The sequence below is a fragment of the Amblyomma maculatum genome, chromosome 7 (genome assembly GCF_055883805.1).
Source record: "Amblyomma maculatum isolate TAMU_Amacu chromosome 7, ASM5588380v1, whole genome shotgun sequence".
NCBI classification, from domain to species: Eukaryota; Metazoa; Arthropoda; class Arachnida; order Ixodida; family Ixodidae; genus Amblyomma; species Amblyomma maculatum.
This window is the reverse complement of record NC_139350.1, coordinates 26846529-26873389: the sequence shown is the minus strand read 5'-3', so window position 1 is coordinate 26873389 and position 26861 is coordinate 26846529. Positions and strand designations below refer to the sequence as shown.

The following is a 26861-nucleotide window of genomic DNA, read 5'->3' as shown; positions in this document are numbered from 1 at the left end:
TGCCTGCAACCAGGATGGAATCCTAGCCGCGGCGGACACTAGGCAGAACCCCCTTCCCACATCTTCCCCAAATAGTGGAAAGGTAATCCAGAGCCCTGGACTACGACGTCTGATATCCTAAGCATTAAAACCATGCCGCATTAAAGCTTATAAGGTGGTGTCAGGAATGTTAACAATGAATTTCGCTCACAGGGCAGCGGTCCTCCTCAGACGAAGTACATGGCAGTCTGGAGGGAGTCGAGCACCTTGACGGCTTCCACGTACTGGCTGGTGGACACCGAGTCCCCACTGCTGCCGGACGAGTCGCTGCTCGAGCTGGACACGTCAACCTTACTCATCACGTGGTTCTTGGCGCGGTACGCGGCCAGGTGAGCGTAGTACACAGGCGCCGGGATGCTCACGCTGCGTGTGCAGCGGGCGTAGGTGTGGCAGAGGTAATAATAGCTCAGCTTCTCAACGTCGTCCGCCGTGAAGTTGGAATTGTCCCAGACGACGTAGTAGTGCGAAAGCTTGCTCGTGCCCTGCGACCCCACAAACAGCCGCGGTGAGGCGATAGGAAAAAGACGATCAATCCGAGTCATATGTCTCATGCCAGGTCATGTCGCACCACAACGCCCAAGACTCATGCAATAGTACAAACTCCTAACGTAGCTGCCTCTGAAGGGAATTTCGAACCGTAAGGCCATTTTTAAACACATCGCACTCAGCAGGGTAGCTTAAATGGCTGTTGCGCAACGAAGCACAAAAAGAAAAAATGCGCGACATGTGTCCTGTGACGTCAGCGAGATACAGTGGTGCTTCTGTCACGATGCAGATCCTACTAGTGAAAGGCTTAGCTCAAATTGAATTGAAAAAAAAAATGAAAATTGAAAATATAATTGGTTCACAGGAAGGGAAAGGCGCAGTATCTGTCACACTTGCTCTGTGGCCACCTGAACCGCGCCGTAAGGGAAGGAATGATGGTGGGAGTGAAAGTGGAAAGAGAGAAAGGGGAGCCGTAGTGGAGGGCTATGGAGTAGTTTCGACCACCTGGGGATCTTTAACGTGCACTGACATCGCACAAATTTTTATTTCCAGTAATATACTGGAAATGGGCCTCGGGCGAAAAGCTACGATAGCTTGAGAGTTGCCCGAGGCCCAGTAATGGCAGAGCAACAGGACGTCTGACATTAAGGCGAAGATATACATATATAACATGAAAATTATAAAGCACAGAAAGAGCACATATATGCAAGTGTAACAGCAAGTTAAAAACCAGCACAGTAAATTAACGGCCCACAATAATGTAACAGTATGCACGAAACATAGCAAAACGTAATGAAAATGAAGTGACTATTCTTGTAATAATGCTTAAGGCAAGGAACGGAAAGTACAGAGAGACAGTGCGGAATTGATAAAATATAGCTTAAAGTCCTTAATTGAGGCGGTAAAGATGTTTGGGTTGTATATACTATAATGATTTAATATGCATGGTAAAGTAAAACGAAGGCTCTGGTTAGCGTATAACGTCCTCGTTCGAGGAACGTCCCATATTTGTTTACTTCTAGTGTGAAAGGGTTGTTCGTAAGGCTTAAGTGCAGATATATTCTTCAAGAAGTCAGTTAAGCATTGAGGTGACAGTTTAAGGCAGTGAAGTAGACGATACTCAAACATGGTATGTACACGATGAATCCTATATTTCGGAAATAATATTTCTGTGTGGGCAGTGTAGCATGGCACCAGCGATCAGTCTAATTGCCTTCTTTTGGAGACCGAGTATGATGTTTAGATTTGTTTTGGATGTTGTACCCCAAACGCGGTGACAGTAGTTTATGTGCGATTGATTTATAGCGTGATAAATAAGGAGCTTATGCTTTGGGGAAAATTCGTTACGCAGTCTCGAGAAGAAACCAACAGATCTAGTTAGCTTGCTTTCCAACTACATTATATGGTCAGACCACCTCATGCGAGAGTCGAATACAACACCGAGTGATTTGAACAATTTCAATAATGATATTTTCTAGATGCAGAGTATTGTTTACTGTAATATCCAGGCTAAGGGGACGAAAAAAAGACTGCTTTGGTCTTGTTAGAGTTAACTACCAAACCATTAGCTGTGGACCATTTGTGGAGAGCACAAAGAACCAGATTTGCACTATTGATTAGTTCATCGGCAGAAGATCCCCGGAGAAATAAACTTGTGTCGTCAGCGTACTGAATACAACTTGTATGATAGGCTATGCTCGGAAGGTCGTTAGCATAGACATTAAAAAGGAACAGCCCAAGAAGGCTACCTTGCGGGACAACACATTCAATGAAAAGGGAGCTAGACTTGTTATTATCGATCGAAACGACCTGCTGGTGCCTGTTTAAATAAGAACGAAAGAGTTGGAGGGAAAGACCACGGACACCATAGCTTTCAAGTTTACAGAGTAGTATTTCTTAATTAAGAAGGTCGAAAGCTTTTGTAAAGCCGATGAAAATACCAAGGATCAAACTTTTGGCTTCGATACTTTTGCAAGAGTAAAGCAGAGTCCGTGGACTTGGCCTTTCGAAATCCAAACTGACTCGCATTTATTAAGGCATGTTTAGAAAAGAACGCATCGATTCTCTTAAGCATTACTTTTTCAAGAGCCTTTGAAAAAACAGGGAGAATAGAAATTGGCCTATAGTTTGTCATCTTGTTTCTATCGCCTCCTTTGAAAATAACAGTTACGTTTGCATATTTCATTCGTGCAGGAAATATTCCTGATGTGAGCGGCAAGTTAAAGATATAGCTTAAGCATGGTGCTAAGAGATCCGCAACAAATTTAACTGGTTTAATTTGGAAGCCATCGAAATCGGTGCAACTTGTAGCTTTTAGGTTCATTATAACACTAAAAACTTCCTCGCTGGTCGTTAAATGAAAAGCAAAAGTCCCTAAATCTGTATTTTGAAGAAACCGAAGTGCTTCGACCGCGGAACCACTCGGTCTAAAGCTTGTGAAGAAGCCATTGAATTTTTCTGCCAGCAAAGAGCGGGAATAGGGCAAGCCATCGATCACAAGCTGACATAAGTGCGTATTTTTATTCTTCTTTAGAAACGATTCATTTAAAAGTTTCCAAAATGCTTTCGGACCTTCCCTGCTAGTGAGGGTACGCGATTGATAGGCAGATGTTGATCTTTGCAGTACGTTAGTTAACTTGTTGCGGTATTTTTGGAAAGCTGTAAGGGGATCAGGGTTCCGAGTGGACATAAAGCGTTTGAAGAGCCTAGACTTATGATTCATCATTTTGACGTGTGTTGGAGTCACCCAAGGTTTACGGAGTGTCGTGTTTGATTTCTTTGTTTTCCAAGGAAAACACGTATTGTAAATGTCTTTCAAAGTACTTAAAAAGAGCTCATAAGATCCATCAACGGAAGAACAGGCAAAAACACAGTTTCAATCTGCAACGCGTACAGATTCGCGAAATCGGGCAAATGTCACATCAATTATACATTGATAAGCAAAACTATTTGGTTGTACGTACCTTGCTGAGCAGCCATGTGGCACTGATACGAAAATGGCACAGTGATCACTGAGGTCACAAGCAATAGTACCAGCAGAAATGACGGGGGAGACAATTGTGTCTACTATAAAAAGGTCAATTGTACTGATTGACGTCGGTGTTATCCTTGTAGGAGTAGTGATAAGATTTGTAAAACCATTGGAAGCAATTGTGTGATTCAAATGGCAATTTATACTAGAAGGTTCAAGTGTATTAATGTGGAGGTCACCACCAATAATAGTAGAGTATTGGAAAACAGCGGCAAAATCAAGACATTTGTCGAGATGTGTTAAGAACTTATCTGGGTCACCTGACGGCGGCCTGTAAACGACAGAAACGATTTTGTCCGCAGTCTTCAGCGCAAGCATTACAGAGTCAGGAGTCATTATAGAGAACTCAGGTAATACTTCGCTATGAAGGCCACTGTTCTTTACGTAAATGGCAACACCCCCTCCACGAGAGGGGCGATTCAGGAAACAAGGATCATAGCCGGGCAGTTTCACTAAGTCAGCATCGCATACGGCCCACGTTTCAGTTAGCAGAATTGCATCAAAATTGTGCTGCAGACTGTCAACAAAATATGAGAAGTCATCAAACTTGTTACGCAGAGACCGGACGTTGATATGTAAGGTAGAGAAATTATTTAGGTCGAGGCAACCGTTTACTTTATGGGGAAGTAGTAATTCGTGATACTCCATATTTAGTTTTCATTTTACGGCGAGTTATTGGTCTAGCAGAGCAAGGTCATTCTCTGACCGAATGGCAAAGGCGGAGTCCCCTTTTTTCCTTCTAACCAATATTTTGCCATTGACGTGCCAAGCAAATTTGAAGCCAAATCTTTTCGCCTGCTCTTTCACGGTTCCAAGGAGGTCTCGCGAATACTTGGTCATGTTCTCTTTGACAAAGACAGAGCTGTCTACATCACGGAAGGCGCTCCATTTCGCGAACCATTTGTCCCTCAACCCCTGACGAGAACACCGGAAAAGAATGATGGGAGTTCTGCCCTTTTTCGCGGGCAGTCTATGCATGGTCATGATATCCTGTTGCAGTAGTGGTTCAAGAGAAACCTCGGCCCCCACTTCCTTATTCTTAGCCAGTAGGTCTTCCTGTTCACTCTGAATAACACCAAGAAATTCTAGGTTTAAACGCAGACTACGCCATTCCAGGTCATTGACACTAGACTTGATCTCGGTCAAATCAGACCCAGCAGAGTTGCTTTCCAGCACTGTAACTCGAACTTTGAGCTCTTTTGTTTCCTTCTCTTGGGCACCGAGTCGTTCTTTGAACTTGTCGAACTTATCCGAAAGCAAGTCAATTGCCTTTTCTATTCCGTCCACTTTTTCAGGGAGGCAAAGGAGAGAGCTAAGCTTTCTGTTTATGTCTAAACGAATTGTAGGGATATTAACTTCTGCCTGGTCGGCTTTCCCTGTGATTGCGCCATTACTTGTATTCCGCCTGCAAGACCCACGCTTCCATGTTTTTCTAAACGATTCTCTCTTCCCCTTGAGGGTTTCATCAGTCACACCCGAGCAAGCGCCCAAGTGGAAGGAAAAGTCGCACGCGCAGCATGTCAGTTGTGAGTGCTCTTCAGACAGCACTCCTCTACACGCGCAGCAGCGGGACATGCCAAAAACTAGAACGATAAACGCAGAAATGCATCAACAAGAATTTTTTTTTTGCAGCAGCAGCAGCAGCAGCAGCAGCGGCAGGTTTGGACTGAAGGTATAAGAATAGTGATCAACCTGGAAAATCACAGAAGAGTGCTGGCGAGGTGCGTAACACGAGCTGCCGCTGCTGCCAAATTGGAATACATGGAACCATAATCTTTCAATGCCGTTTTCTCACTTGACATTGCGCCCGTGATTTCACTCGGGGTACAGTAACCGTGAACATCCCAGAACAGATTGCGAAAGTAATTATAAAGGCACAGCGTTTTCATAAGCTTCGGAAACGTATAGGAGTACGAGTCGCGAGTGCACGCCATGCAATGAAAAGAAAATAATGATCCGCTTTCCGAGAGAACGAGCAAAGTGGTGGGTAATTTAAAGCTAGAGTGTGCTCTCGTGAAAAATGCGCCACAATATAGCGAAAAAGGATAGAGAAAGCACAATTGATGCAGAGGAATAAAAACATCTCTGGCGCCCTATTTCCATGGTTTTGCCCACAAATTGGTAAAAAGCACGGCATTCAAATTATTCCTACGACTCCCGAAAAAGTTAAAAGTATGTGTGCGCGAGTGAACGGGAAAGGGAATAAATTAGGATGCAAAAACAGCGCACCGAAATAGATATTCAGAATGTCATCAAGGGATAGTATATCAGATTCCCCTGTTCTGTGACAAGAAACAGATTGGTTAGACGTGGAGCTAGATGTATCAACGACAGAATAAGTGAACGCGGTCTGCAATATTGGACAAGTCTGGAATTCAGCCCACCCTAATAATGCAGTTTCGTTTGAGCATCAATTAGGATAAGCTGACGATTTAGATTTCTGAAGCCTGGGCGATATCTGGGGGTGTTGAGGATTGTGTTAGCACGCTTTCGGTCCTCTTATTGAAAGAGAAAGAATATTTAGGTCAATGGGAGGACCGTGTAGGATTAAGTGATGTGTACATACATAGCAACAGTTGAGAAAGAAGGCGCGTGTGCGCGTGTGTGTGTGTGTGTGTGTGTGTGTGTGTGTGTGTGTGTGTGTGTGTGTGTGTGTGTGTGTGTGTGTGTGTGTGTGTGTGTGTGTGTGTGTGTGTGTGTGTGTGTGTGTGTGCGTGTGTGTGTGTGTGCGTGTGTGTGTGTGTGTGCGTGCGTGTGTGTGTGTGTGTGTGTGTGTGCGTGTGTGTGTGTGTGTGTGTGTGTGTGTGTGTGTGTGCGTGCGTGTGTGTGTGTGCGCGTGTGTGTGTGTGTGCGTGTGTGTGTGCGTGTGTGTGTGCGTGTGTGTGTGTGTGTGTGTGTGTGTGTGTGTGTGCGTGTGTGTGTGTGTGTGCGTGTGTGTGTGTGTGTGTGCGTGTGTGTGTGTGTGTGTGTGTGTGTGTGTGTGTGTGTGTGTGCGTGTGTGTGTGTGTGTGTGTGTGTGTGCGTGTGTGTGTGTGTGCGTGTGTGTGTGTGTGTGTGTGTGTGCGTGTGTGTGTGTGTGTGTGTGCGTGTGTGTGTGTGTGCGTGTGTGTGTGTGCGTGTGCGTGTGTGTGTGTGTGTGTGCGTGTGTGTGTGTGTGCGTGTGTGTGTGTGTGTGTGCGTGTGTGTGTGTGTGTGTGCGTGTGTGTGTGTGTGTGTGCGTGTGTGTGTGTGTGTGTGCGTGTGTGTGTGTGCGTGTGTGTGTGTGTGTGCGTGTGTGTGTGTGTGTGTGTGTGTGTGTGTGTGTGTGTGTGTGTGTGTGTGTGTGTGTGTGTGTGTGTGTGTGTGTGTGTGTGTGTGTGTGTGTGTGTGTGTGTGTGTGTGTGTGTGTGTGTGTGTGTGTGTGTGTGTGTGTGTGTGTGTGTGTGTGTGTGTGTGTGTGTGTGTGTGTGTGTGTGTTCTGTGGATTGTCAATTCAGCTGCATGTTTCGTCATGTCCGAAGTCCAACCAATTAGCTCAACGTTCTACTGTGTTCCGATAATTTTATAGTGAACAGTGACATATATCCTTGAAAGATTAATAAGCTGAGTTCTCTCAATCTCGCAAGCCTCCCACATTTCGAACATTGTGCCGCGCAAGCTACCTTATCTCTTGAATATACTGCCGCTAAAATATTACTAACGTTTACGTTGACGGTAGTCTTCAAGTCATGGACAAAGTAAGTACGCCGCATTCTTGTTTCCTTGCCATGACTTTGCAGGTTCTTTTAATGCTGTTCTGACTGTTCTGACTTTGCTATATAATTTGAACGAAAGCATTACGAGGGAAGTTAATGCACGCGGAAGAGTATCAGGCACAAGAAGCCTGCGCAATTCATGTAAACACCCGGCGGAAGTGGAGACGATTTCGGGGTACATATGGCTTCACAATAGCCGCGTTTTTTAAAACAGCACTCGGCATGAAGTAGAATCTTTGTCAAACATTTCTTCAAAGCACTTGTCAGCCTTTAACAGTCGGCTATCTCCACTGGTGGTTTGAGGATACGAGAAGTTCCGTTTAGGCGTATATTTCTCTGCATGGGTCGCGCTCTCGACTCATGCCCGTATATGGGCGGTATTTTGAAAACTCACTGCCGGAAATAAATGTTCGCAAACTCGCCTAGGATGTTTATGGTTGTTAACAAGAAAATTGTACGCGCCCTGTGAAAACGAAACCCGGCTTTGAAATCTATCGTGAATTTCTATGAGCGGTATTTCTATGCCTACCCCTAAGTGTGTCGCGGCGTCTGCGATAGCCCCCTTCACTTAAAAAAAAAGACGTTTTTTTTTGCGCCAAAAACCAACAGACATCCTGAGCTCCGTTTTAAGATATCCCGTGGCCAATGCATCCTTTCAGGTTTTGCAGCATAGCGGCACGAGGACTGTCGAGAGGAGGGGACAAACACAGCGTTGAACTGACAACATAAGTTTGTTGGCCTCTTGCCGTTACGCTGCGTCGTCTGAAGCTACATCTGACCAATTAGCCCATCAGTTCAGGTTGCACTGCATCGTGCTAGTTGACAGAATGTCACAAACCTGCAGGTTCTGAGCTATCCCAGCTCGTTTTTCTATACGTTGGACAGTTCAGCGACCCGATTATCCTCTACGATACATCTACAAATAATAATGGCATTTCATTATCGCGACACCGCCTGACCACAGTTTAGAACAGCATTTCTTTCAGCTATCCCATAAGCATCTACACGGCCACAAGCAAATACCGACTAGTGGAATTCAATGCCACGACACTTCCCACCTGAATGCCGAAGTGGCTGCAGAGGTAGAAGTCAGTCAAGCGGGTGCGTCACCACGGAGTCGACCGTGGTGCCGGGAGGCACATTGCGGCACTTTCCCACCCCGTCCCGGTCGCTAACGCGCATGAAACGTGTGTGATGGCGCTTTTGGACCACGATGAACGCCAGCGCCGGCTCTTACGTCTCGTTCGGAGACAGCTCCTGGCAGGCCAGTCGGATGGCGCTTACCTGGCGCAAGCAAGAATCATAGAAGAGGATCTAATTTAAGAACCATAAACTACCTCAGTAGATATGTTCGATAAACCAATGAGCTGATAAGATGCCGCCCTAACTACGGGTGAGTTCAGGCCACAGTAATACCGGGGCAATGTTCGGCGAAATGATTTCGCTTTTCAGACTCATCTCGCGGTTGCGGACCTCCATGAACTGACCATCGCTCACACCATCCCGGTAGGTGATGCGCTCCGGCTCGTGCCTTATGGCTCGGTAGAAAGCCTTCATCATGTCTTTCATCATGTCCTTGAGGTCCTTGATGATCTCCAGTCGCGAAGTGGCGGCGGAATCCTCCATCTGCATGCGAATGGTGGCATGAAATTTGGACGGGATGAAGTCGAGGCTGCCGACGCAAGCTGCGATCGAAGGCCAGAGCTTGTCTCCGGGCGCCGGGTGAGTCACGTCCGCGCCGATGATAATCACCGGCTTCTGGAAGATAGCCGGCTTATCCTGAGTCAATAGGCCGTTATTGATGCCGCCACGCTTGGTGTTGTTCTTCTGGCACAGGTTGGTGATGAGCGCAGCGTTGCACTTGTTGATCACATTGTTGTCCATCACGCACTGGGTGCGCAACCCGATCTCGGTCTCGGCCACCTGCTTTATCTCGGCGTAGTTCGAGTTCTTGGTGAACACGATGATGACCATCTCCAGGTTAGCAGTCTTGCGCTGTTCCTCGAGCAGAATGCTCCGCATGGGCTTGCGGTTCGCGTCAATCGTGGGTACGTCCAGCGGCAGTTCGACACGTGCGCCAACCTCCTTGCCGACGAGGATGAGCATTTTTACAAAGTTGTCCAAGCTGTCTCGCTGAGCGAAGCGACTCAGGCAGAGCAGCGTCCAGCGGGCCAGCGTGGCCGGCTTGTAAAAGCGGCCGTGCAAGTCCCAGGTTCCATCACGGGGTTTGTCGACGGAGTTGTTCTCGAAGACCAGGGACGGCAGGTCGAGCACGCGGCCCGTCAGCTGAGTCGGCTCGGTGTTGATCTTAATGCCGAACTCACGCAGGCACGGATCGCTGTTGCTACCCAAGTTCCGCACCGACCGGCGGATCTCGTTGAACCGCTTGGCCGGAGGCTGCGCAATGCGCTTGATCATCTCTGACGTCTGGTTCTCGTCAAGTTTCTTCTTGCAGTTCTGGCCTTCGACAATCGTGCAGACCTCCAGCGGCAGGTAGACCGGATGGGTTGCGCTGCCAGTCTAGATGCTGGGTAGGTTGAGGTGCAAGAGGCGGCCGTAGCGGCTATGAAAATATTCAGCCACAGAGCAGCGGGAGCCGTCTTCCATGCTGAAGAAGAGCTTCTTCGCCGGTTCCTTCGTGACGCGCACTACCTTGTATTTTCGCGGGTAGGAAAGGTGTGTAACCTTCACACGCAGGCCCTACAGCTCCTTGTTGAGATGAACATTCTAGTAGTCGCGCAGATCCCTGAAGTCTCCAGCCGACATCTCGCGCCGGCCATTGCTGAACAGCTTGCACATGAAGTCGATAACGGGCAGAGGTTAGTAAAAAGCAGTGGCCGATATTTCAATATTGAGCATAGGCTTTCACTGAGCTGGCCGGACGCTCGTGTAGTAGCCAAACCAGACTTCGCGGCCACCTGCAACAGTGTTGTCATTTGGCGGAGGCGCCTCGAAGAAGGATCGTCCAACAGGCGTCAATTTGATTGATGGTCCGTGCCGCAGAACGATGTCCACGGCCTGGAGACCTTCCTGGGGAACCTGGTTGACGAGGTTATCGAATACGGCGTGCAGTGCGTCCCGATTTACGGTGGCCGCGTATTGGATCTTGACAAAGAACTTCTGAATCCGTTGGTCTTCTTCGAAATCGACCGTGAAGGTACGCTGGCGGAACTTGAGCTTCCGCCTCGTGTATAGGTTTTTGCGGCCGTCGAAAGCGGGTAAGCAGCCACTGAGGACGAGCCGGTACTTCTTGACAAGCATCTCGATGACCATGCGGTTTATCTTGGTGCTGATGCAGCAGTACTTGCGCTTCTCTGGGACTTTGGCCTCCTTGCGTGTTTCGGAGCAGATCTCCCCGTCATAGTGGTACACGTTTCCGGTACGGATCTCCAAGCTGAAATGGTTGGCGGTCAACTGGATCGGCCGGCCCAGTCTGCCCTGAGCAAGTCGGCGTGGAAAGTGAGACGTCAGGATCTGCTCGATTTCCTGCAGACATCACAGGAACAAATCGCGGCAGTCTAACAGTATTTGTTCTTGGACTAGCTGGTTTGATACGATGCTTGCGGCACTGAGCGCACAAAGATGAAGCATAAGAACACGGACGTCAGGATGAAGCGCTTCGTCGTTGTTCATTTTTCTGCGCCCAGACTCAAGCGTGGCAGTGGCAGAATTCAGCTAAATCACCACATTTCCGCTTCCGATTGCTCATAAGGCTTTCTAAAGGATCTCAGAAAAGCGAGTTGATGCGAATTGAAGAGAATGCTCTGGTAATGTAGATACGTTACAGCTGAAAGCACGAGCGTTTATGATTCAGCTGGCGATTAAGTGCATATGGACCTTTAGACATGGGGCTTATCGGCTATCACGGAATCCATCGCAAAGTCTTTGAGTGCTCAATCGACTGTATCACACCTGCTGATGACCTCAGTGGCACAGGCGAGCACACCGTATCGAGATGTCCGCTCCGTCTGTTTTTATTTTAATTTTAACTTTTGGATAACTTCGATTGCGAATGAAACTCGATAATTTGAGACCTCGCTCTCCAAGGGGAAGCAACAGCTATAGACAGCCCGAGAAAGTTTTTCGTGTCAATCGCAGCGCAGTCTACCCAGTCCAGAAAGAGGAGCAAACCGACTGCAGGCGCAACCACTGCTTTTCAACAGCGCCTGCCAGATTTCGCCATGCGAGCCATGCGAGGGCCTCTCGTCAGCTAGCTGAGCAGCTACAACACAAGCAGCGATGCTTGGACAATACAGGTTGCTGGGCAGTGCCCATGTCACCATTTCCCGTAGCACTCTACTGAAACCTTATGGCCACATGTGGTGCGTTCCCAAAGCGCCTATATCCTGGCACGTGCAATGTGCCTTGCGCCTCAGATAGCTACACTTTTCAGTAGCTAACGTATGACCTATAACACCAAACATTCAGCCCATGAAGGCATCGGCAGAACAAACCATCGGTCTAATATTGGAGTTTGTTGGCAGTCCTCTGTAGGGCCCTACACTGTTCCAGCCCACTACCAATGGTTATGCTACATGGAGGGGGGGGCTCCAAATGCGCGCAAGCGGGGCCGACGCCGCTCACCTGGAGCTTGAGCTCGTCGTTCCGCATGGGCGTGGCCGTGGGCTACTGGGAGCTGGTGGGCGAGCCCTCTGTGGGAGCCACGGAGTGCGTCCCGTTGCCCTGGTTGGCGCCCCCGCCGCGGGAGATGACGGCGGTAACGGTGGTGACGGCGGTGACTTTGGCGACTGCGGTGACGTTAGCAACTGCGGTGATGGTTGAGGAACGCAGCTGGGGAGGCGCCGCAGTGACCACGAGCTGCTGCATGGCTTGCGCGAATGAACTTTGCGAGGCGCCATTGAAAGGGAGCGCCGAGGGGGAGACCTGTGTGCATTCGGTTGGTCCTCCCGGAAAAAAAAGGAACGCATCGCTGACGTTCATTAGACGTACCAGTGTGTAAGTTCAGTGGAAAGTTCTGCGACACATGGCAGGACAAAACAACTATTTCACAAACGAGCCTTAGTATTTTGCCAGCGTGATTGAATCAAGTTACGTTCTCGCGACGTCGACAACACTGGTGAGCCTAACCATTCGATGAATAAGACCCGCCGCAGAAAGACCAATGCGCGTCACCAAGATCAGAAAAACGACCACTCAGTAGTAGTGCGCAGATAATGATACTTGTTACCCAATACACGCACTGCAGCAGGACATGACGAAACTTTCGTGTTTACGCGTCGTCGATGTAGAAAAGACGTACGCGCTACTGTTAAACTGTTAACTTCGTTTATTCACTAGATAAGAGGGTGCGACCAGCGTCGGCCGAGGCGTAGGCCGAACTGCCGGGCGAAGAACGGAGGGAACGGAGGCCGGAGATGGGGATGAGGCTTGTTTCCCATAACTGGAGGAGAGTGACCGGAGCCCGCCGTGGGGGGCGTCCCCCTGAGCGCAGGCAGGCGGCGAGTCCTCCTAGCGAAGCGCTAAGAGGGGTGCGGGCCTCTTCATTAGCGCGCACTGCTCCAGTCACAACAGAACGGACGAGCACAGCACTTGGAACACAACACTTCCTTCCCCCTTAAAAAGTTGCCTGGTAGCGTGCAGGGGGTCGGCGAGGACGCGTGGAGACGCGCTGGCTCTGTGCGCACAGGGAAGGACCACTTGTAGGCTGGATGTTGCCCGCTGTGCTTTGTAGGTCTGGCCTGGGTGCAGTCTTTCCTTCAGAGAGAGATGCCAGGCTGTGAGAGGATGGTTCATATGTCCTCGCTGCTGCCGGACCTCTCTCGGAAGGCGTCGTAAATCCACGCAGCTGGTTGAGGTGTCGGCGTGCCACTGTTCCACGTATGCTGACGAGCCAAGAGCGCAGGCCTATGCGTCTCACAACAGTAGCTTCCTCCCAGCGTGGTTTTCTGAGAAACTGGCGGGCGAGGACGCGCTGCCCCTCAACAAGTGTCCCGCAGAGCGGAATCGGTTTTTCTTCCCGGGTCGTCTCTGTTTCTGGTTCGGGGAGAATAACTGTGAGCTGCGTCCGCATTTCGCGCTCGAGCATCATTTTCGCTGGGGTCTGGCCTGTCGTGTTTTGCACTGTTGTGTGCTGCTTGAAAAGAAAACGTGCTAGGCGGCGCTGCAGCGACCCTGTCTGGTCTCTCTCAAGGGCATGTTTTAGTTCGGCCACGTTGCGCTCAACTTGTTCGTTTGTCGCTGGGTGGTAGGGGGCCGATGTGACTGATGAGATCCCGTTGTCGCGATAAAACTTGAGAATCTCTGCAGATATAAACGGTGTTCCGTTGTCCGACACTACCTTGCGGGGAATTCCGAACGTTGCGAACAGTGATCGGAGGTTGTCAATGACTGCTGCCGAAGTCGTCTGTCGCATTTCCCTTATTTCAAGCCATTTGGTGTAAGCATCTACGAGCACAAGGAAAGTGCAGCCTTCAATTGGGCCTGCAAAATCAATGTGCAGGGTGTGCCAAGGTGTGTGTGGCTTTTCCCATTCTGGGAGAGGAGCTTTCGGCGGATTGCTCCGGCTGCTTTGGCAAGGCTTGCAGTTTCGGACTGCTGTTTCAATGTCGTAGTCGATGTTAGGCCACCACATATAGCTTCTGGCACACGCTTTCATGGCAACGATGCCCCTGTGTCCGGCGTGGATGAGGAAGATAGCTTGTGCGCGTAGCTCTCGGAATCACAACTCGGGATCCTAATAGGATGCAGTTGCGGTGGGTGCTCAACTCTGTAGCTCGCCTGCGGCAAGCGTCGAAGTTGTTTCCTTTGAGTTTGTGCACGTTGCCTTGTTGAACAGCTGTGTAAACTTGGCGTAGAGTTGCGCACTTCTGCGTAGATGCTGCAACTGTGCCTCCTGTAAGCGCAGGTTCTGGCAGTGCTTCGAACATAAGAACGTCTCAGGGCGGAGGTGGTTCGTCAACTGTTTTGATCAGTGGCAGGCGGCTTAGCGCGTCGGCATTCTGATGTTTAGTCCCATTGCGGTAGATCAGATCGTAGTCGTACGCTGAGAGCTTGATGCACCAACGTGTCATTCGCGGAGACAATGTCGGTGGCATAGGCTTTTGTGGCCCCAGAATGCACAGTAGCGGTCGGTGATCCGTTATAAATATCACTTTTCGGCCAGCAATGTACTGGTGAAAATGTGTCGCCGCGTAGACGATGGCCAGCCCCTCTTTATCCAGTTGCGCGTAGTTGCGCTCCGCTTGTGACAACGTACGTGAGGCGAAGGCAATGGGGACCTCCCTTCCTTGGTCATCAGTCTGCGAAAGAACTGCGCCGACTCCGTACGGAGATGCGTCGCAAGACAAAAGCAGTGGCTTCCTTTCATCATAGTGGCTGAGGACTGTACACCTTCGAAGCAGGTGTTTCAGGGCGTCGAATTCTTGCTGATGGCGTGGCGACCATGTCCATTTCACATCTTTCCGGAGCAGCTGGTATAAGTCGTTGGCCACAGTAGCTCTTCGTTCTAAGAAACGGTCGTAGAACGTTAAGAGTCCGAGAAACGCCTGTAGCTCCTGCTTGTTCGTTGGTGCCCGTGCTTCGGTGATCGCTCGCACTTTGTCTTCGGTCGGGTGGATGCCTTCTGCATCAATTTGGTGTCCCAGAAATTGCACCTCTGACACCGCAAAACAGCATTTTTATTTGCTTAAACGCAAATTTGTGTCCGCTAGTCTTTCAAGAACGTGTTCCAGGCACGCTGCATGCTCTTCCGTGGAAGCGCCACTGATTATGACATCGTCTAGGTAGACACAAACTCCTGGGATTCCTTGAAGTACGGTCTCCATGAACTTTTGAAATATGGCCGGGGCAGCAGCTACGCCAAAGGGCAATATCTTGACCTTGTACAGGCCTTTCAGTGTGTTGATTGTCAGTAATTCTGACGTCGTTTCGCTCACCTTCAGTTGTTGATAGGCCTGGGTGAGGTCTAGGGTGCTGAAGACTCTTGCGCCGCGTAGCACACTGAACACTTCTCCAGGTGTTGGCAGAGGGTAAGACGATGCTTTAGTCGCAAGATTTACGGTGCTCCGGTAGTCTCCACAGAGGCGTATGGTTCCGTTCTTCTTGCAAACTACAACCAGTGGTCTGGCCCATTGCGAATGTTGTGTCGGCTCGATGACACCTTGCTGCTCCAATTTGTCCAACTCCCTTTTACGACGCGCAAACACGACAGAAACAAAGTTTTCAAGGCAGGAATTGCAACGAAAACGGGCTGGGAATACTCGTCGTTTGAGCATGACCTACGAGTCGAGTCGTGTTTTCGGCAAACTGTATTTGCGAATGTGCTGCATGGCAAGCCAGTTGCAAAGCCTAGCGCTAGGCTTAGTGTGCTCACGCAAGTGATAAAGATTGATAAATTTTAGGACCACTGACCAAAGCTCATGGAAGAGCATCAGGGTCGGAAAATACTATGACGAAATAATATTTCGCTGAAAGCAGCATCAAGAGGCATCACACTGAACGTGGGGTGAAGTGCTGAATCATCATATTTTTACTGGGCCTACCAAACACAGGGGAGCAGCAGCGGCACAGTGCACTCCTGTCGTCCTCGCAAACTAGGATGTTATGGGATGGACTGAACGCTAGCGATTCGCGGAAATAAATTGCGGGCCGTGAAATGCGCTCACCTCTCCCGCGGCCTCGCGGCTGCGCTAGCAGGACGATCTCCATCTGGGAGACGGCACATTTGTGGGAGCCCAGATTTGCGACAACGAGGAGGGGCTCTCTGGCCAGTTGGGTGGGAACACAGGGCGCCTCACTTCAGCAGTGCCTTCAGTGTCCGGCAGATGAACGAGCTCCTTCTAAAGCGAGCTAGACTGAGCGTGCCTCGTGCCTTGCCTCTGCCCCAGATGGGCAAGACCCCGGGCAGGGCCAATGGGGCAGCGAGCCAGTGTTAAACTCGCTCTGTGACGTCAGACAGGAAAGGTGGGTTGCGCGTGTGCGGTCACGCCCACCTACTCGTGGCATGGGCTACTTCGTCCTGATCGCCTCCGAAGGTAATTGGGCAAAGGTTTTAGTCGTAGTAGACACGGTCAAGTTTGGCTCCACTCTTTCGTTCATAGGATCACGGTGCAGGTGGTCGAAAGAATAAAATATCCTATGCTGCGTTTAGAGGAATAGAAACTAGGTGGTGATGACTAGTTGAGTTTATTGGCGCAAGGGCATCGGTGACCAAAGAGCGCCACAGACTGATACTTTATTGTTACTATGGGAAATAACAAATAGTCATGAGATGCTGTGAATGTAGAAAAAGTTTTTGTCCACTGTAAATGGGTGGAAATATAATCGGAAAACTTATGATATAAAACAAGATGATCACCTGGTAAAGAAAGGTAACGGGTTTTAAGGACGTTGCAGGGTTTGACATTAGCAATAAGGCGGACAAATTCTCACCGTGAACTAGATCAAAGTGGACACTTCCACATGTTATGCTTTTAGGAGTCTTATCTTTTTGTTTCGCTATAAAGAGTACGGGACGCAATGCTTTCAGCCCTGCAATTGATTTTTAGTAAATGTAGGATGCAGTAAGCGTTTCACTTCATTGTGGACACCTGAACCGTGTCTTGGGGTAAGGGACAGCCCTCCGTCCGATCGTGGGAGGAATGGGAGGCCTTTCTTGCGTCGCATGACCTGGACATCCAACTTCTTTGTGTGAACCGGGGTGCCAGTGCCTTGGACCTACGTGGCCTGGACACATGTGAGGGCCATGCGGTGGCCCTCTAAGAGCCCAAATTCACTCGCCAATAAAGTGTTTTTCTCCTCCTCAAAATGCACTGACATCGCGCAGCACACGAGTTCCTCTCGCACTTCACCTCCATCGAATAGCGGTCTGGTTTGGACCCGTAAACTCCGACTTAGTAGCCGAACACTCTCACCACTGAACCCCAAAGGCGGGCGGTGTCTGTACACACGCGCCCGTCGAAAATGTAGAAAGTCGGAGACAGGGCTACGATATTGATACGTCAGGCCCGCAGGAATCCGACGACATCCGCGGGAACCGCTCGCTCTGTTCCGTTGCTGTCGTGAGTGCCTTCCCTGTAATGCCCCTGCATTTCGAAGACGCGACAGATCACGATGATTTGCAGGCAGCGAAGGTAAATATGCTAAGTAAACCTAGGAGGAGCAAGAAAGAAAAAAAAAACGATGGAAATAAGGTTCCGCTAAGGGCAAGTCCTAAAATGTAAAGAGCATATTTCACCACGGCGTAAGATATGGTCAGCGGTACGGAATAGGCCAAATTAAAAATACTGATTAAACAATACATATGTGGTAAAAAATATATAAGAACAAGCTAAACGACCTCAAATCCGAAACTAAAAGCGGCCTATAAAGGTTTTGTTCAATGAACAGGCAAGAAGCAAATTCGCGACAAGGCAACGCACACACGGGAGAATAAAATTTATCGTCCAGTGCGCGAGTAGAAACGTGTAATAGAGGACAGAAGTGGAACTATTTCCCGATATCAACCATTCAATTTATCCTTGAGCAAAACTATTCGCTGCTTCAATACGCCACAGTAGCGGCGTGACAAATCGAATCTTAAATCTGCAATTGCGCTGAAAAACTACACGTCGACGAATAAGCGGAATTTGTCACCATAGCTCGAGCCGAAGTAACCGAGCACCCCGTGAGGCCACGAAAACAATCAGATATGCGCGCGATACGTATCCTTTTGCAAAGGTTCAAGTCCACCTAGGTAACAAAAAGCATCGAAAGGATGCTAACCTTTACAGAAATGCCTTTAAATCACTACTTGTTACTAATATATTCGTCTCCTCGTTTAAGTTAAGTGCGAATCGCAAGAAATAGCATAAACCACGAGCAGCTGTTCCAGGTGGAACACTAATACTGCCACGTCAGAAGAACCTGAGAGAGTGTTCGATCAAACGTAAACGCATTCGCACCACGAAAACTTCAAAAGAGCAATACCGCGGAAGTTTCCCTCAACATTTGATCTCGTTACGTCGGATAATTCTCGATCAACCCGCCCAAGCCAGCAATCATGTTGACTGCCTCGCCACCGCGCTAGGTCAAAATATTGCAACAAAGTACGTAATTTTAACCTCGCGACTAATTAACCTGACGACCAGAAGGCTCAAAATTATTCGAAATAATGGACAACCGGTCGGGCTGTTGTATTGCGAGGTTATTTGCGGTTCAAGGCGACACCCGCGCATTTCAAATGCATCGTGTCCTCTCGCGCTTCGGAGGGGCCACGTGGTGAACCACCAGGGAAAACTCGAGTGAAATAAAATAAATATACTCACTGCGAACTCCCCGCATGACTTTAAGTTTCGACATCCCCTCTACGTAGGTGCTGAAGAAATCCAATGCCTCGTGGTGACGTTGACTATGCCGGGACTCTGGCTGGGTTCTTCTTCATCCCTGCTATACAAGCAATGGAGGTGCCCTCCACGAAATAAAAGACGATGTCAGGAGAGACAGTCACTGCCGCAGACGTTGGAGCATAGGTTACAAATACGAGATTGGGTATAGACTGGGAACCAGAAAACAATGCAGAATTTTGTATGAGCACTGACAGAATTCGGTCGGCCGTTGACGAAAAGAATCAATTCGAATGAGTCGGACGCCTGCCGCTGTTGATACCACCCTGCTGTCGAAAGAGAGTATAATGATGACACTGAAATGACCGTACGCCCTTTTGTCTGCTTTTGATGGCGTAGCATATCTTAGTCTCGTGACATGCATGTGTCGCCACGCTACTGGTTCAAACCTCCGGGCACGCACGTTCTTTCCAGTTCTACCAATTTCAAGTAGACACGAAGAAGGTGTGCGCGCGCTTTGTGCTAATGCATACTTTTTGCGTTTCTGTGTGCGTGCAGGGGCTCATAAATGTTAAGGTCGCCGATTCCTTCTAGCGCTGCAGAGTTAATTTGCAGATTATAAACTGCCGCCCGAACAATATAGTAAAGTAAAATTTTTGAAAGCTCTGGTCATTTATTCATTCATAAATTTATTGACAGTGGTAAGAATAGTTATAGCGTTTTGTCGCAGGTGGCATTGTTATATGGTATTTATTAAGGCGCAAGCCTTTAATACCTCATCGTTGTCAGCCGGAGCTGTCGGCAGAGGGTGTCTCACTTTCGAGAGCGCAGCACCTACACATCCCCCTCGCTTATCTCTGCTCAGTAGAGCTTTATTGCGAAAGCAATACTACGCCAGGTCTAACCCCTCGTCGCTGAGTGCCGTGTCCGTGTCCGTGGTCCCCTGGCAGGAGCTGCTAACTTGGGTCTCTCGTTTCACATGGGATGGTTATGTCAGAATTAGCCTGCCGGGACCCTGGCATTCATGTTACCCCTATAGGCCACTAAGGCACGTTCATACGGCTTGGTTAAAGCGGGGCTTTATATATGGACTGAGGAAGAAGAACGCTCGGTCAACTGCAGCTAAAGCTTTCGCTCCATATTCGGTTCAGCAGCGTTGAACCCTTCTAATTTCTTTAGTCAACCATAAACATGAATAAACCTTGACTCCATCGGGAACCGAACCTCCATCCCTTGGATACCAAGCCAAGCGCTTTAACCAACTGCGCCACGCCACGGATCATGAAACGCTCATCTTAATTCCCCTTGTCTACCGTGAGGATGATAGTGGGATTCCGCGAGTGACAGATACAGTGCCGTAAACAAATCAAAGAACCCCGATGAACTTTGATGCGTTCAATGAAATGCTGGTTGTGTTCGACAAGGGGCGCGCGACGTACGGTCACGACTGGTCATGACGTCACCAGGTGATTCATGCATGTATCCCAACATCGATATCTGACGTGAGCACGACGCGGTGGCGCTTCTATCGCTAGGCTTGGACGATTGGGGGTGAAAATTAGGGTTAGCGCCCAGAGGAATACATGCGACCGAAAGATTTCATATCAGTTTTCTCATTTCACAGGGCACCTATGATGTCGCCATTTGGTACAGAGACACCATGAACATTCTAGAACAGAGTGTTGGGGGCGACCAAAAGCGGACAGAACGACAATAATGCATCCGTGAAGGAGGTTGCTATAATGTCGACAAAATTCACTTCAGACTGAAACGCTGCAAACCAAGTGCTGGGATATATTGTGCGGTTGTTTGCATTCACGAAATAATGTAGATAAGCCCTCAAATTCACAAATGCTATGCGTACGGGTCGTGGCGGCACTGCCTACCTCCCTTAATGGCTGTTAAGCAGCATATCTACCTTTATATGTTCTCCTTTTTACGAAGTTACCGAGTTATGATGTTCCGGGTTTTGAAAAATTAGGGTTATGCAACAGTGGTGTGGTCGCTATGGTGGTGGGGTGATTGTGATGCTGATCTCTGAGCGACGCAGATTGAGAAAAAGAAAACATTGTTTTTGTCAGCAGGTGAGCAAGATAGAGATTATTCATGTGACGTCACTGCAGCTTTACTGGCAACCATGGCACGAACAACGCAACATTGAATAGGGGGAAAGAAAGAGAGAGAGAAGGCCTACGGCGAATCATGACACGGTGTCGGTGAAATCCGAGCTCTGGTTGGATGGCGTTGCAGACGGCATCTCAAATGTCCGACAAATGAACGGCGCGCAGCAGGGAGGACGCTGGTAGACCGGCGCCGAGTTTCGAACCGCCCAACGTTATGGTGTATCCACAATGCAGGGTTGCCACAACTGCCGCCTGCTAAACCTTATTGTGAATAGGGTCTATAGATCTGCGCGGTGATTGTTTATTCTGTTGACCCCAGTCATTGTTCCATTCATCCCCTCAAGAGTTTCTTGCCGTAAAAGGAATTTGAACCAACTCTGTCACTTAATTTGTTCAATGCGCAGCTTCTCTTGACCACGCGAGTGCGAAATTAGCTAGCGGGATGTATGTCCATTCATCGTTGAGTTATCGAGGTTTCCGTGTGTTTCTCAAAGCCAACAGCGGTAACGATCATTTGTTAGACTATGCGCGGGATTTCATTACTGCTTCGCAAAAACAGTCGGTATCGGCGCCTGCTTTAACAAGCGTAAACTTATGTAAGAGACGCATGAGCGTGATATTTAAGCTTTAGTACAGGCGCATTTATAGCGCAAACCGAAATCTACGGCACAAAAAAAAGGAAGCAAAAGTTGGCTCGATCGACTTCGCATATGACCGTATCTCTTTTGTTGCCGGCGAGACTGTCGGATTCCTGCACCCTAACACCTTTTCTCTATGGCTTGACGCTCTCGGCGCGAGCCTTGTCATTAATTTTTTGTTGTGCTTCTGGGTCTGAAATCCAACCAACGCTACGCATAAGGCGCGGGTTATTAAACTGTCTACCGTGCCTAATGTTTCCCTTTATTCGAACTGGTTCAGTTTAAAATTTTCTTTTTTCTCTAGTGTCAGGCCCACGGATCTTTCATTTTTAATTGGATTTAGTTCGTGGTGACTCATTTGGGTGCAGGCCCCCTTAACTTTTATTTTTCAATTTATATTGTGAGAGCCGTAAACAAGGAAACTGTGGCACAGGATGTGGCATAGGACTGACAAAAACATTTTGCAGGTACATCCTGTGGATCCAGTAACTATTATTTCAGGCTTGTCTAGAGGCAGATTACGCAAACATGGTACACTCTTCTCTCCCATAATGTTAAGTCGAAGCAGTATTACAAAAAACTGACAGATATCACAAAATTTTCCTTTAGGTACATCACCCGAGGCAGGGCTTCCTTCCATCAGCTGTATATATGTTATAAAACGGTGCAAATTCAATGGAAAAGGTTTTCGGGCACGAACAAACAAAAAACCTGTCATGTCACCATGCAAATATGTACCCCAACATTGAGATGGGGTCATTTTCGCCCAATTTTCACCAGCAGTGAAAACAGGTCATTAACCTATTCCTTTGCGCTTACGCTGAACAGTGGCGTTTTGAGAAAGCTTCACCGCACCGTCTTAACCGCACGGTCGCAACAGAAAAGTTCGTGCAGTGAAGCATCCACAAGATGTGACGGGGCCATTTGCGAAGAGGCACCACTGCTACTGCGGGGTACTGCAAAAAGCACCATCCACTGACCTTTCTGGCCAGGCTGTGGCTAAAGGTACGTCGGACGGGCCCGATCAATGGTCTTAAAGGTATGTCCGACGAACCTGGTGCGTTTTTCTTCGGGATACGTCGGACGGATCCGAGAAATATTTTTCAGAGGTACGGTGGACGGACCCGATCAAGTGTTTAAGTCATCGGGAAAGCCGGACGCACCCGACCGGTGGGGTTCGTTCGACGGACCCAACCTAGGAGGATATATAACCTCCTTGGACCCAATACGCATTTTTCTCCGATATAGGCCTTGGGATCCGTCGGGAAAACCGGACGGATCCGAGAAACTGACTTTGTCCGAGATCCTCAGATGTGGTTGTAGCAACAACATGGTAGCCATATTGTTACATATATACCCTGCGTCGCTGGATGTTGAAGAAGAGGACTATTAACAGTAGTGACGCGAAAGGAAGACGAAGCTGAAGAAACCGTTGGGACTTGCCTGAACACTTGCTGTGTTCTGCTCTACTGTGCTGTGAACACTTGCCCATCACCTGTTGTGGTTTCCTGTGCTAGCCTTCTGCCCCGTATCATCTTATTGGAGGTGCGGGACAATACCAGGAGGTTCTGCGTTGATTACCGACATCTCAACATTATGTACCCAAATCGAAGTTGGTATGAGATGCGAGGTGCAAGATGTATGTACTACATACTGCATGCGTGAAATGTGAAATTACAAGTAATAGTACAGTGGCAAGAATACTGCCTAGAATGGGTGATATACTACGTGATGGCATGATGATAGGTTTGCGTTAGTTGGACCGCGGCAGGGTGGCAAGCACGTAAGCGCATGTAATCACGTGCATAGGTGCCCTTAGACAAATACATACTCGGGTGTGTGATTGTGACGCATGGGTCGACAGAAGGCCATGTGGAGCCAGTGTGATATTCTTCATGAAGGCTAAAGTAAAATTGTACAACAGCTGCTGTACCATGAAGAAAAAAATTGGTCATTTAGTGTATGATTAACTGACCATGAAAAGCTTCTTACTCAGAGTATGATGTGATATATTATATCTGGTTTAGCATCCCAAAATAACTACGGCTATGAGGAACACAATAGTTCAGGGCTCCGGTATAATTTCGACCACCTAGGGTTCTTTTACATGCACCGACACTGCACTGTGCATGACGGCCTATTATTTCGCCTCTATTGAAATGCCCTGCTGTGGCTGGAACCAAATCTACATCTATGGGTTCAGCAGCCAAGCCCTCTGACTACTGAGCCAGCACAACGGGGCCAAGTATCAAAATGGATGCCATTACATTTCCTTTTAGCCTGTGGTTTCCTTCACAGAACTAATGTATACAAGAAAAAGTAAATAGCAAGAAAACACTAGTTTTATTGCACATTATATTCACATTTCAGCAAACATTCTCTAGGAAGAAATTTCTCATAATGTTTGCATGGAAACAATGAACATCTTACAATAACAAAACAATGCACTTGCTCCACTCCAATTATTAATGGGTAAGGTTGCATCTATTCTACTACACTGCACTTTCACAAAACCACAAGCCCCATCTGCTTTGGCCAATCACTTAATGAAACTAACGGAGACAGATGTCGCACACCACAGACTGGTCGTCTCGCAACATATCTCTGCATATTTTGCATTTCAATTCCATGCCTTTCCACTTAGCTTCAACTGTTGCCAGCATTACTAGTCACCCATCTTTTCTGAAATTCCTTTTTATGCTGCTGGGATCAGCATCCTTGTTAACGATGGTCTCTGGCATTTTTGATGCTATCATTTTCACATCTTCCTCACCTGGAAGAATGAAGAAAATGACATGTTTTGAGCAGACGAAAAAATTAGGGAGACTCCTAATCTCCACCTGTAAAGGTAAGGTGCGGCAGCGTTATTGGCTCTTTTCTACAGATCCCACTGTGGATTCCCATTAATTGACATGCCCTTTGCTACAAACTTAATTACTAATTCTTTAATTCATGTCTGTTATCTCAGATATACTCATTAGCATACAGTCATAGGCTGCCCTGTTATGTGGTAGACAACCTGGCATAGACCTCTGTAATCCTCACGTTAACCAAACTGTACAATCATGCCTCCATGGCCTAGGAGTAACCTTTCTTAATCGGAGCTGAAATGTCTCAAAACATATTTGAAATATAACTTTGCAAGCTTGACTTAACAGCTCCTGCAATGTCGTGTGGCCTCGTGACATTTGGCTCGTGGCACTTTTGGCTTGTGCACAGGGTTCATCTGTTAAATACTGGTTAACATGCATGAAAAATACATTTTCACACAAACTGGTGGCAAATGGTCAAGTGGTGCACTGCAGATTCTGAAATGTATACCTATATGCATGCAAGGATCGCATCATCACATAACGTGATTAAGAGTTCTGTCAGTACCTGTAGTTACATAGCATTTCAATGCCCATTAAAGGACCACCTCAGACAATGGTTGTTGTTACCACAAGACCTGTTCTAACAGCGTACTGACACCATTCCACTGAGCGATGGACATGTATATGCATACATACCCTAGACAGCTCATGATTGTGGATCTCATTTATTTCTATGACTGCCAAGGAGTTCCTGTCATCAGAAACCCTACACTTTATGAAATCGGGACAGCTGTCTTGAAAGGTGATGAAAAGAAATAACCAGGTTACCTTGACGCAATGCTAAATTACAGAGGATGAATATGCCGCATGAAGATACCAAGAAGCTTGTACAAAGAAAAGTGAGAGTGAAATGGCAGGATTTTTGAAACGTTGAAATAAACTACAAACTATATTTGTCAAACCTGTCATCGAGGAATGGAAATCATGCAGTAATCAAATACACAACATGGAGGACATTTTAAGTCATCTTCACAAAACACATACCCACACCTCATACACAGCTTCATACTTACGAAAGAGGACAATCGAATATGCAAGGAGTGTCTAGATTAACTAACAATAAAACATATCTTACACGTGCGCCAGTCAAGAAAATAAGAGGAAAACATTTTGTACAATTTTGCAACAGATCCTTTTCCATCCCAGCATGATCCTAGGAGAGACGTGCAAATTTCCTGCATTTTTGGTTTCCTAAAATGTTCCTAAACAAGCTACATCCTAAAGAACATTTTAGTCGTTACACACAAAATAAATACATTAAACGATGTTCTTGGCGCATGGTAGCCTTAGTCGCTTATGCACCATAAAAACCAACACAATGCTGTAAGGTATACCTTGGTTAGCTATGTTATATGAGACAAGCTTTTGGTCTGATGTGGTCCTTGTTCACGTGACAGCGCTGTCATGAGGGTCTATGTCCCAGCGATCAGAAAGTGACCTATTCCAATAATTTTAAAAACTGAAGGCGATTCTACAGGTCTCTAAAGACTGGAGTGCTCAACTGTTTTATCAACGTCCGCCTGCTTTGACAGCCTGGAGTGAAACTGTTGAAGAGAATAAATTTTTGAACATTTAACGCGTTTCTGAAGGCGTTGCTTTCAATTACGGGACCCACAAAAAGCAGCTGAATGTCAAACGCCGCCTAGGTAGGCTTTCTAGCAAGACAGCGGTGTAGCGTGGAAAATCGCTCCGCCTGTCCTTCGCTGGCGCCGCTGACTTGAAAGGCGAACTGTTCAAACTTATAGCTACTGACCACACCTAAAACACTGAATTGTGCATGATCAAGGCAGAATTTCTCTAACACTGAGCACTGGTAGCTACCGATTTCGCGCCCAATATTGTGAAAATCTGTCCTCTCTTTGATCATTGATACGTCCAGCCGTGGGAACATGGATGCGTGGTTGTAGCAACGATCACTTGCATGGCACACTCTGCAAAATTCCAAGAGTCAGCTTCTGCAACGAAATGTGCAGCGCACATTTTCTACCGCGTACCTAAGTCAGGCGACGCATGCATATCTCCCGCTCATTTCAAAGCTGCGCGGCCGTTCAGTCGGGTCACGCTAACCTCGAGCGTGCGGGGGTTTAAACTACATGTAAGCAAAATTCAACGACGAGAAAAAGATGCAGACTAAACACTTTAGTCTAGTCTTCCCGTAAATACCAAAGAACACTGCTGTTCATAGGGAATTCGGATCATTCGACGCGCTTCCGGCTTTCCAGTTGTGCACTCTTGCGGTGCGGTGCAGTAGGTCTTCGCCTCGACGAGTCGATGTGCAGCTCGCCGCAGTAGCAGCGCAGGCCTCTAGTAGATTCGGTATGTCTTTTGCCACGGCTCTGAGGTAGAATTTAAACGAAGAATTTAGCTAGAAACATCCTGTTTCCTCGGTCTGCATGTGAGGAATGAGCATAATGCCATTTCACATAGATTGGACTGCCGAATGTTCCGCACGGCGAGGTGCGTGTGTTGTGCTGGCGCTACATCTTCGGAGGTCGATGCAGGACCTAAGACAGCGTAAATGCTAGGAATAGCTCGCTCGCATTACGGTCAGATCGAGGTGAGAGTTTAGTGCGAAGCAAAAGCTGCTCGTGAATGTGCGTGTCGCCTGCAGCTATGTGCGTGACAGCGATGCTTGCCGTACACAATCCTGAGTGA

At 48.0% G+C, this 26861-nt stretch overlaps 1 pseudogene; it reads right to left on the bottom strand.

Annotated features, from left to right (window-relative positions):
* Positions 1 to 206: 206 nt before the first annotated feature.
* Positions 207 to 12231, bottom strand: LOC146182854 (protein argonaute-4-like; annotated as a pseudogene).
* Positions 12232 to 26861: the final 14630 nt, after the last annotated feature.